The sequence below is a fragment of the Cyprinodon tularosa genome, unplaced genomic scaffold (genome assembly GCF_016077235.1).
Source record: "Cyprinodon tularosa strain WSP-4 unplaced genomic scaffold, ASM1607723v1 ctg817, whole genome shotgun sequence".
NCBI classification, from domain to species: domain Eukaryota; kingdom Metazoa; phylum Chordata; class Actinopteri; order Cyprinodontiformes; family Cyprinodontidae; genus Cyprinodon; species Cyprinodon tularosa.
The window spans coordinates 682089-694567 of NW_024039582.1; the positions used below are offsets into that span (position 1 = coordinate 682089).

A 12479-nucleotide genomic window follows, 5' to 3' on the forward strand; every position below is an offset into this window, starting at 1 on the left:
CTCATCCACCGGTACACGGCAATCCGTCTGAGAGAAACTCTTTGTGGTGAGATTGAAAGAAAGTGTCTCTGAAATATTTCATATAGGCTGGTTCACAGTGGTGGAGATGCTTGTGATTAAGGATAAACAATAAAATTGCTTTACCCTCAGCATTTCTGCATCTAAAACAGATTTCCTTCCTTTTTTTGTGCAACAATGTCAGGGTTTGGTTGAGGTTTGAGGACCCAGATGCAGAAGCAGAGAGGCTGAGAAGATTTCTTGCAGTTTTAATGGTGAAAAAACAGTAACAAAGGCAGGAATCTAAAAATCTAACTAATAATGAAAAGCAAACCAGAACTAAGGAGACATCTGGGGAAAGACGAGGTAGGTGGACAACAGCATGGGAGGACAGCAAAGACAAGGAAGCAACAACGAGTGAGAGCAGAGGGAGAGCACATATAGCTGACTGAGACAAAGGCAGGGCTAACGAGCAGATAAGGAGCAGGTGTGAGAGGAGACAACGAGGGAACCAAGGGGAAAGGAAAACACAAGATGGCAACAAAGGAAAACTACAGAAAAACCTGAGAACATAAATCTAGAAACTACAACAAAATATAAATCTCAATAAGTAATTTTTTCTTAAAATAAGTGTGTTTTTCCTTGATTTGAGGAGATAAGTAAGACACTTTGCCAATGGAACAAGACAATTTCCTTTTAAAATAAGAAAAAACTATTTTATCGTCTTATTTCAAGTAAATATTATCTAACTATCTTATTTTAAGAGTGAAAATACTCATTCCATTGGCAAATCATCTTATTTACCTGCTCAAATTAAGGCAAAATATACTTAATTTAAGCCATTTTTTACTTATTTCTGGATTATTTTTGCAGTGTAGAAACTACAACAAAATAGGAATTAAACCAATAAATCTAGAAAACAAGGAGCAAAGTAAAGGATAAAAGAACCAAGACCATGACAAACAGCAGTGCCAAAAATATACCTGCTACCAAATATCACATCCAGAGATGTAGATCCAGACATGCTCTTGCTTTTAGTATTTTAAACTAATGCTTCTCTGGACTTTCTTAGTTTTTTACATCATGCTCACTATACACTGAAAAAATGATCTCAAAATGAGTAAAAATTTCTTAAATTAAGCATATTTACCCTTAATTTGAGCAGGTAAATAAGATGATTTGCCAATGGAATTAGTATTTTTTACTCCTAAAATAAGGTATCTAGATAAAATGCACTTGAAATAAGACAATGCAATTGTTTTTTCTTATTTTAAGTGTAAATTGTCTTGTTCCAATGGCAAAGTGTCTCACTTAAATCCGTAATTCAAGAAAAAATGCACTTATTTTAAGAAGAAATGACTTATTTAGATTTCATTTTTTTGCAGTGTAATTAAATCGGATTAAACTCGTCTAATATGAAGGTAAAACTTTATTTTTTAAAAGCACATAATGCCATCTAGAGACGGTGAAGAACAATGTTGTTCACATCTCTCTGCTTGTAGAAGGTTACAGAGTCATGTCCAACACTTTGGTCTTTTCAGGGAACCAAAATCTAAAATTACACACAGATAAATCAGTTCCAGCCTTTCAATTAAATTCTATTCAGTTTATTTCTATAGCTCCAATTCACATCATGTCATCTCAGGTCACTTTCCCGTTCAGCCAGATCATCCAGTTAGATTGATTCAAAGTTTTCAAGTTGTCTCTAAGGAAAACCAGCTGATTGCATCGACTCATTGACTCTTCAGCAATCCCTCACAGTAAGCATGCTTGTAGCGACAGTGGGGAGGAAAAACTCCCTTTGAACAGGAAGAAACCTCCAGCAGAACCAGGCTCAGTGTGAGCGGCCATCTGCTGAGGCCCACTGGGGTTCAAGGAGACAGAAGCAGACATAGAAAAAGAAGCATAGATACAAAAGGCAACTGTCAACCAGCTCCACAGGCGGCCCCGTCCAGGAAACACACAGCCAGGCAGACGAGCTCTGAGCCAGCTCCCATGTCAGAGGATCAGGACGAACCTTCAACTTTCTGGGATTTACACAATAGCTAGTTAGCCTGGAGAATTTAAGAATTAACTCAACTTCGAGCCTCTCCTGGGTGACCGAGCTCCTCAGTCGTCTCTCTAAGGCAGTTCTCAACCACCCTGAGGAGAAAAATTCAACCACTTGTACCCGGGGGCTTATTTTCTTCTTATTTTCCATGATCGAGAAGGGGAGTGGTGGCCTAGTGGCCACGGCATCATACTTGGGATTCAGAGGTTCTGAGTTCGACCCCCACTCCCACAGACTGCCACCCGGCCTCTCTGCTCTGTACGTGTGGCAAGCTAAAAAGCTGGAGAGGAGTGTAGGAACGTAGACTTCTCAGCTCTCATAACCCCAACAGGCTGCTGCAGAGCCTACATCATAGCAGCAGCCGCACCGATAAGCCCATCAATCTCCCGCTCCATTCCCCCCCCCTATCAACTGCAAGCAAGACCACGAGATACTTCAACTCCTTTACAGTAGAAACTAGTGATGCACGATATAATGGGCCCCCTATCGGTATCGGCCTTAAAACTGAATATCGGACATCGGCCACCCCACCGATATTTAACCCGATATTTGATCAGCTTCTGAGTTTCTAAAGTCTAAAAAAAAATAAATAAATACTACTTCTTCTTCTTCCTCAAAAACTTCTTTTTTACAGACTTAAAAACTTCTAAAGACGACGGAAAAAATATTGATCCATTAAAATATCCCAATATCTTCATATGCTGATATATTGCCATTTAAAAACACCATATCAATCTCTTTTACTAATGAAATATTGCTATATGTCATCGTTATGCTACGAAATCCCCCGAAAATTCACCAAATGTTGCCATATTTTTATATGTTGATATATTGACGCGGTATCGATCTATTTTACTAACAAAATCTCACAAGAATTTGCAAAATATCACGAGAGATTGTAACAGAACGATGAAATTTCACCAGATTTTGAAAGTAAAATAGATCGATACCGCGTTTTTAAAAATCTATTTGATATCAGCATATGAAAATATATTTGAGTATATTATTTTTCAAAGTGTCAGAAATGGATAACAAAACTGCTATTTTCAATGACTACTTATTTCTGTCCAGCTTTAACATCGGTATCGATATCGGTTATCGGCTACATGAGTTTTAAAATATCGGCATATCGGATATCGGCCAAAATCCCAATATCGTGCATCCCTGGTAGAAACCATTCAAATGTCCCCACTTTCCTTGACGGGTCCCCTATGATTCCTTTTTAAACATCAATATTTGTACTAAAATATTCTTTCATGATTTGTGGAAATTAAGATCTAAAGAGAAGCGCCATCTACTGGTCAGACCCTGTAATTCAATGAAAGGTTGGAGTCAGAGGGAAAAAATATGCCAGAAGTCGTCACTGCAGTGGCTGGAAGTTTGAGGGGTTAGCTGGGAGTTACAGGAAAGTGGGCTGGTGTTTTACTGGGAACGGCCATTTTGAATGGCTGCTACTGTAGCTAAGGTAACCTGGCGAGGAGCGCGTCGATTAAAGCCCGTTTCTGGTCACCATGACTGAGACTTTGCACAGGAAATGGAAAATTAAGATTTACTCTTTCAGTAGGAAACCTCAGGATGGAGGGGATGGAGTTCTGTGCATGTGGTTCCCACCTAACATGTTAACAGCATGGAAGTGAGACCCGGACATGACACACATATGGTGCTGCTCCTTTGCACTGAACAGTGCAGGGCGAGCAAAGGAGGCGGGAGGATCCAGGAGCTCAGGTATGGAGATGTGAAACCTGAGCAGCAGAGAAACGCCGAGCCGTGGGGGTGAGGAGGGAAAGAGATGATGAATATTTGAACTCGCTCTAAGGGTGGGAGCTGGTCTCAGAAGTCCTTGGGATGAGCGGAGCTGTAAAAATATTTACCTTAAACAGAGCGCTATGGGACGTGAGCAGCAGGGAGAGGAGGAGGATGTGAAGTCGCTCCATCCTCCCCCAGCCGCTGCTTCCTTCATCCTCGCTTGCCTTTAGATAAAGTGGGTCAGCGTTACACATCAGTGAAACATGCTGGAGGGGAGGGCTTCAGCTGAGGCAGACGGATCAGGGGGGGGAGAGAAGCGAGAGGGGGCAAAAATAAAGGAATGCTGCAAAGAAACCGACGCTGAGAAGAAGCAGACGAGGAGGAATAAGGAGGTGCATGGATGCACACAGTGGATGATTAATTTATCTCCATGTTTCTGCGGAGCACGGCGGGCCCTGAGAGGCTCCACATGATGGAGGAGCAGCCATTTACCTCGGTTAGAGCGCCGAATCCCAACACTCCCAGTGCTCCTCCGTTTAAACCTGCAGTTCATGCAGGTCTGGTTGAAACTTTGGGAAATCTGAGGGAGGCCCCAGAGCCAGAGATAGATCAAGAGTTTAGGAGAAGGATTAGCAGCGCAGTGAGTCAGTCTGCGCCTGCAGATCTACGATATCTGAACACATGTTTACCGAAGGCAACCTCAGTGACAACACACCAAAATATTTCCTCACAAAGCAAGAAACAGTGATGGAGGCAAAGCTGTATAATTCATCTTATAACCAGAAATGAATAAGCATTCGGATTAGACAATCACAGATTGCTTTGCAGTTTAGTTGAAGGTGTGCTCTAACGAGTCTGCTGGAGGACGACATAACAGAGGGAAAAAAATCTGATCTTTTTGTAGTGGTACCGAGTGATCCAAATTGGTAACTGCACTTTAAAACTGCAAATTTAATGTAAGGTTGCAATAGTTTCCCTGGAAAGTTACCTTGAAGTCACACAGGCCCGCTAAAGAGGAGGCCTGAGACAATCTCACCAGATTCAATAATTTTATTACAGTATTAGACAAAGCTATTAAAACCACTCACACATTAAAATAACAGTCACAGCTCAACTCCAGGCTGGCAGTGTAAATCAGGGTAGTGACCTACAAAAGAACACAGGAAAAAAACAAAAAACAAAAAGAAAATTGTGCACAAACCAAAAGGAGTACCACCACCCAGAGGGTCCACCACCAACACCAGGAGCTGGCCGTTTCTGTCAAAATAAAAAGACAGTCAAATCACACATTTCATATTAAAAAAAACGTTCAGTTCACAAAAATCAAGCAGCAGTAGTTTCAATAAGGTAAGTTTAGGGATGAACCCCCACACCGCAGCAGACACTGCACAAAGATTCACCAAAGAATTTGTACACGCCAGTCACAGACCGGCCCGAATCAGTCACAGTGGACGAGAAACAGGAAGCAGCTTCACGCTGACCAGGACGGCGGGCATGGAGCCGACAGCCAGAGAAACAGGCAGCCGGCGACGGACGCCTACAGGCGGACTGCCGGCTGGAAACAGCAGACGAAACAGTCGGCCAAGGACAAACAGCAGCGTCTAATCAAACATGCATGTCAAAAAAACATATAATATCTAGAAGCATGTGAAGAATGAGCTTTTCACTTACCACTGAGCTCTATGTAGTGCCTCTGGCAAGGAGAAGAATCAGGCAGCTTGTATGGGACACCTGCATAATATGCAGGTGTCTTTGTCTTTGTCTATATATATTATATATCAGTAAAACTGAGCTACGGCTAGGCTAACAGAATTAGAGTACCGGTATAAAATAACTCTTACCACAAGAAGGCTTGATCAGCGTTTAGTTTAAAGCGCATCATTCAAGCGCGCATCCGTATGCAGCTGGCGTGCTGCGCCAACAAACACAGAGGTCTGAACCGGAAGGACAACATGATGACCAGGTGAGGGAGGGCCCTTTATATACAGACAGCGCCACGACCAATTGGATCGGCACTTGTATGGTGCGTTCAAAGCCCGCAGGGCATACTGCCACATTTTCATCATTTATAGTCAAACTAGAAGACGTTCAACATCAGGAAATCTTTCCTCCGTCTCAGGATTAGTTTCACATAAAATAATCTGTGATAATCTGCATTTTGTGACCCGTTTTTATTTTTATTTTCAGATGTAGATCCAACTTAAAGATGGCGAACGTTAAACAGGAAAAGGAGTCATGGAAATCCACAGAAACTGCTGACAGAACAAGAAAGGGATAAAAATAGAAAGGATACACTGCAAAAAAATGAAATCTAAATAAGTCATTTCTTCTTAAAATAAGTGCATTTTTTCTTGAATTACGGATTTAAGTGAGACACTTTGCCATTGGAACAAGACAATTTACACTTAAAATAAGAAAAAACAATTGCATTGTCTTATTTCAAGTGCATTTTATCTAGATACCTTATTTTAGGAGTAAAAAATACTAATTCCATTGGCAAATCATCTTATTTACCTGCTCAAATTAAGGGTAAATATGCTTAATTTAAGAAATTTTTACTCATTTTGAGATCATTTTTTCAGTGTAGAAATGAACTCTCTGCATTTAACCTTAATGGGAAAGGTTTTGCAGTTCTACGGTAGTAGAACAAAAGGCAAGGTTCTGGGGAATTGTCAACTGCCCAAGGAGAAATTTTTGATCAAATGCTAACAGCTTTAAAGATAATTAGAAATCAAATACTGGAAAATTAGCTCAAACAAAGTCCTCTTCTTCTCCATAAAAAAAAAAAAAAATCTAATAAATAAATGTAATCTAACAAAAACTTCCAACTGTTTTTAATATTCTTTTTTTGTTTCTGCATTTTTTATTTTATTTTATGTATTTATTTTCCAACTTGCTTTGATTCTCTTTTATCTTCCTGTATTTTAATCATGTAAAGCACTTTGCATTGTCTTTGTACTGAATTGTGCTATACAAATAAATTTGCCTTGCCTTAACCCCTCCCCTTGGGGAGCAGTGGGCTGCCATTGTGCGGCGCTCGGGGAGCAGAGTGGTGGGAAGGGTCTTGCTCAGATGCCCAGAGTGGAGGCTGTGGGGATTGAACCCGGTACCTGCAACCTTCTCAGAGTACAAGCGCACTAAAGCCCCTGACACACGATGCCGATTTAGCCAATGTACGCCCGAAGTCCCAGACTCTCCTAAAACGCTGAACTTTCTGTGGATTTTTTCAAATTTGGGTGTAGACATAGGTCAGAGGTCACAGATTAGCAGACCACGGTCCGGATCCAGACCCATCTAATACAGCACTGGGACTCGATCAACAGCCGATACCGCACCGTGACGTCACTAACCAGTAGGTGGCAGTAGTGTTCTTTGACAAACATGGATGCCTCCAGTAAAGCACATTCACATGAAAATTACTCTGAATTAAAAACACTGATCATTTATTGAACAGGATGGAATCATTTCAGATTTAAAGAACTTTCAGAAGTTTGAATTCTGAATATGAGCGACTTTGCCTTTAAAAAAACAACAACCTCAAAGCAAAAAGGACTCTTTTCTTCAGAGGTGGAAAGTAACTAAATACATTTACTCAAGTTACTGTATTGAGTAGGGTTATTGTTTATTTTTCAAGTAGTTTTTAAAATCGGTAATTTAAATTTTACCCGATTACGTTTTGAGTGAAGTATTGTATTTCGTTACTTTTCAAATCCCATCCGTTACCGAGTAAAAAAAAAACGTTGGAAAACTGAAAGGAAGACAAAAAATCGGGCGTGGAAGCACTACAGCGAGTGACGTGATCAGCATGTAGATCTAGGCTACCAGGCGCCAAGTCTTTCTGTAGGAGATTGGGAACGAGATGGAGGTGGATCAGGAGAACGACGACGGTTCAGAGAACTTTCACTAGAAATGCTAGCTGAAACATCGAATTCTGCTGCCCAAAACGACGAAAATCCTTGGCCTGAGGCCCCGTCCACACGAACTCAAAACGAACACGAAACGCTAATATTTTCCAGAACGTTTTTCGTAAAGACGGAGACGTAAAATAAATGTGATCGTCCACACGAATGCATGAAAACGCTGCAAAATGTATGCAAGGCATGCGCAGTAAAATTTATACAACAACCAAACCGGAAAACCCCTGCGGGTCCATTTTCGTGGTTCAGTCAAATTCAGGTGCTGAACTATGTCGTGGATATTGCTCTGTTCTTCCTGGAGATATTCCAGAAGAAGAAGATTCTGTTGTAAGCCCGACAGCAGGGTGAGTAGCATGAGCAGCAACCATTCAACTCAGTACGGCGCCATTGTTGTTGTGATACTGTGTCGCGCATGCGTGTTTAGAGGCGACGCTATGACGCATGCATGTAAGAAAAAAAATGCGGTTAGAGCTTAAAGATGGAAACGCGAAAACGGCGTTTCAAAATCTTCCCACTCTGAAGGCTTAATAAAAAAAAAATCGTTTACAGACCCCGAAACGCTGGCTTCGTATGGATGAGAGGCTGGTTTGGTGAAAAATTTGTGCGTTTAGGCCAGGGTTTGACTTCATGTGGACGGGGCCTAAAATGGGTCTTAAATGTCATGTGGGACATGTGTTATCTTGTCATTACATGTGTATACATTTTTATAGATTTTTCTTTCATTAAAAACTAAATAGTTTTGGATTTATGACTCCCTGTCCTATTTTCACTACATGGGAGAGATCCCCTAGCCTGGTGAGACCATCGTGATCTCGCGAGCTTTCAAGGTTTCACTCGCAGATCAGTCTGGAGACTCTCAGTTGAAGAAAATTTGGAGCCGTTCACCAAACGAACGTCCAATCAGCGTTGGCTTTGAGGCAGGTTGAGGTGTGACGCAACGAGAAGCGCGACAGTTCAGTCTAAAGAACATGGCGGCTTCAGCCGATGAAACTAGCGTTAGCGTGGCTATCGAGCAAGTTTTATCGGAATTACAGAGTATTTCTTCACTGAAAGAAGAGCAAAACACTGCTCTGGAGGCTTTTCTCAGAGGAAAAGATGTTTTTGCTCTTCTCCCGACTGGTTTCTGCAAGAGTTTGATCTATCAATTGGCTCCTCTTCGTCGTCGCTCTGTTAGTACGTCATATGCTTCGTTGATCTGATTGGTTTATTTGGTCCGTCTATCACCAACATAGGCCAATCAGCTAACCAGTATTTTCGCCCCTTCCCAAAATTACTTCAACGGAAGATTACCAGATGGATATGCGGAGCAAATCCATCTGGCGGAGTCAGGTTAGTGATCCCCTGCCCCGTTCAACAGTTTTTTTTTTTTTTTATGTAACTAAGTAAGTTTTACTTCAAATACATTTTAAATTAGCTACTTATTGCTTTTACTTCAGTAACTTTTCTGATGGGTAATTTTACTTGTACTTGAGTAATATTTCATCCTATTTTTTGAATTTTTACGGAATCCAAGTATTGTTACTTTTACTTGAGTATGATATTTTAGTACTTTTCCCACCTCTGCTTTTCTTTGTAGTTGATGCTGGGACTCAGTCAGCAGCACCTTGCAGAGCTCCTCCCTGACATCAGAGGGTTTGCCAACCAGCTGGGGCAGATGGCAGGACATCAGCAGTCAGGGCAGGGAGGCCAGAGCAGCACACACACCAAGCAGGTGAGAGTCTGTGTTTACTTTAAGGGAGGGAGAGGAGGCCATCTTGGAATGTGCAACGCTGCCATGAATACAGACATCCACACACATCCATGACGGCTGAAACAGCTCGGGGTCAGCTTTCTGATGCAAGGCTGGATGGCTGAGGACCCACTGTGGGGGGGGGGTCATGGGTGAACAGGTTCATCAGCTCACATTAACCGTGAGTCTCTACTGCCACCTGCTGGGCTTCTGGAGGATCAGCCTCAGCGCTCAGATATGAAGGAATCTGGGAAATGAAGCATCAGAGGAGGAAATCAGATCAGTATAGAGTGAATTTTTGTTCCCTTATTGTGGCAAGAATAGAAAACATTTTGTAAATTCATATTAGAGAGAACAAAATGCAATTTAAAAATGAAACTGAAAGATGTTTTGTTTTTTTTTACTTTTTGCTCTGATTTTGTTTAGCCTTTTCTGTATTTAATGTTTTTAATGTCTTTTTATTGTTTTTAACAGATGATATTATTTTTCTCATAGTAGCTTCATCTGGTCTGTTCCTGTTTGGCTGTGACTCCATCCTGGAGAGAAATATCAGCTGTGCTGCTGCCATCAACACCTTTGTTTCTAGATGTTGGAGCTTGGCCTGTTTTCCAGTGTAGTCCTGTTTCTCTGACTGTGACTAACTGGATGTGCTCTCTTCATCCTCTGACATGGGAGCTGGCTCGGAGCTCGTCTGCCTGGCTGTGTGTTTCCTGGACGGGGCCGCCTGTGGAGCTGGTTGACAGTTGCCTTTTGTATCTATGCTTTTTTTTCTATGTCTGCTTCTGTCTCCTTGAACCCCAGTGGGCCTCAGCAGATGGCCGCTCACACTGAGCCTGGTTCTGCTGGAGGTTTCTTCCTGTTCAAAGGGAGTTTTTCCTCTCCACTGTCGCTACATACATGCTTAGTGTGAGGGATTGCTGAAGAGTCAACGACAAAATGCAAGAAAATATCTGCTGTCTTTATATCCAGGAAAGTCTGGCAAATCAATGACTGGATAATATCAGGTTTGAACTTCTAACCGGTCTGACTGTATTGTTTTTATAAAATGCCTTCAGATCGGAGCTCTTCAACAGGGGGTCGGCGACCCCTAGGGGGTCCTTGGAGGTACTACATGGGGATTGATTAGATTTATTTTTTTCTATATTACCACCTGTAATTTTTTCCATTAATTGAAATGTCTTTAAATCCACATTAACATGAATCCAACAGACTGTAGTAAACAGATAAATGGAGGCAGAAGATGTCTTTCAGTCATCAATGCTCACATTCAGAGACACACAGGAGCTCTTTCAAGCTGGGCACCGTTTCATTCACAACACCTGTCCCATCAACCAGGAATCAGAAATACTTTCATAATCCCAGGGAGGGATTACTTTAGTTACATTACTCCATCTGTAATAGAGTGACTGTAGGACCAGTTTGATAGAACACTATATATAAAATCAGGGGGCCGCTTCATCTCGCCATTTAAGGGTTCTTGGCCTGGAAAATGTTGAAGACTCCTGATTTAGATGATATGTGCTGTGAATGATGTTATAGAAATATACTCCTAGACTTGGAAGATAAATCTGTCATATGTGTATATACTGTATATATCACATGCACCTTTTTCTTCCTTTAGCATTTAATTCTTTTTTGACTATTTGAGATGATGGAACGGGTAAATTTCTTCACTGTGAGTAAAACCAATCAATAAAGTCAATCAATCAACTTTCTTCTGGAAATAGAAGCAAAGACATAGATCTGTCGGTCTGCTGGAAGTTAGTTTGTCCATCTTGATTGATCGAGGTGAACAAGCATAATGTGAAAAACTAAATTTTGAGAAATAAAATAGAAATGTTATATAAAAACACATCATAAATTAGATTAAAAATAATGTAAAAACAAATTTTTTAGATTAAGACAATTGATCAAATCCTGAAGGTTCAGCATCCATCCATCTTCTCCCACTTATTCACCAGGGAAACACGACCAAACCCACCTAAGGAGGATTTAAAGAAGCCAGTTAACCTAACAATCATGTTTTTGGACTGTGGGAGGAAGCTGGAGTACCCGGGGAGAACCCATGCATGCTCAGGGAGAACATGCAACCTCCATGCAGAAAGATCCCGGGCTGGGAATCAAACCCAGAACCTTCTTGCTGCACACTGCTGCACTGTGCAGCCCTGCAGCATTTCCCTTCAGGATGGAAACCAAACCAACCATCAGGCTGAACGGAGGACAGCGGTGGACGACAACCTGATTCTGGAAAGTTAAATAATTTAACTTCGTGTTCAGATTCACGCCGGGAGAAACACGGCATTCAGAACCCCCCAGAGATCAGCCTGGGAATTTATACATGTTGATTCTCTTCTTTTCCACATTAAAATGTGTCTATATGGTGTTTCAATGTATATTTACACAATTGGTGATTTAAAAAGTCCCTTTTTTATATCTTACACTAGAGGGCGGTGTTATCACCTGTAACAGTTATGGGCTAGGCAGCTAACTGCGGCTACAAAAGCAGCATCAGAAAAGTGTCCTTTTAAGGAGCCTGAGGCGTGAAGAAAAACAGAACGCAGTGCTTTTAGGTTGGGTGGATGAATAAAACAGAAAAATTACAGCAACACAATGAGACACAAGAGGATTGACCCAAAACAAATTAATTTCAAAATCATAAAGTCCATAGTCCATTACTAGCTCGCCATTTTTAGATCCAAATGAGGATCTGACCCAAAGGGGGGGGGGGGGGGGGGGGGGGGGGAACCGACATAAAAAGGTCAGAAAAATCCATTAAGTTTCATCAAAACCAAATAAATGCAAATATAATATAAAGCAAAACAATTATTAAAGTATTTAATTTATGCATAGTAAATGCAACTGAAATTTATTATATTTCTAACAAACATTTCAATCAGGTTAAGTTAACCATAATTCAAAAAGTAAAACAAAAAGTATCATGTTTCAAGTTTAATTAATTTAAAGGTAAAGTTAAAGATGAAGTGCACTTTCAAAATATCAATCAAGAAAAATAAAACAAATTGTCAAATACTCAGCAGAG

General features: G+C 41.0%; 1 long non-coding RNA gene across 1 annotated transcript; it reads left to right on the forward strand.

Moving 5' to 3' along the window:
- The first annotated feature begins 3634 nt into the window (after window positions 1-3634).
- Window positions 3635-11518, forward strand: LOC119774554. The gene is made up of 3 exons (XR_005279545.1): window positions 3635-3772; window positions 9287-9421; window positions 11401-11518. It is a non-coding gene; the product is annotated as an uncharacterized LOC119774554 (long non-coding RNA).
- The last annotated feature ends 961 nt before the right edge of the window (window positions 11519-12479 follow it).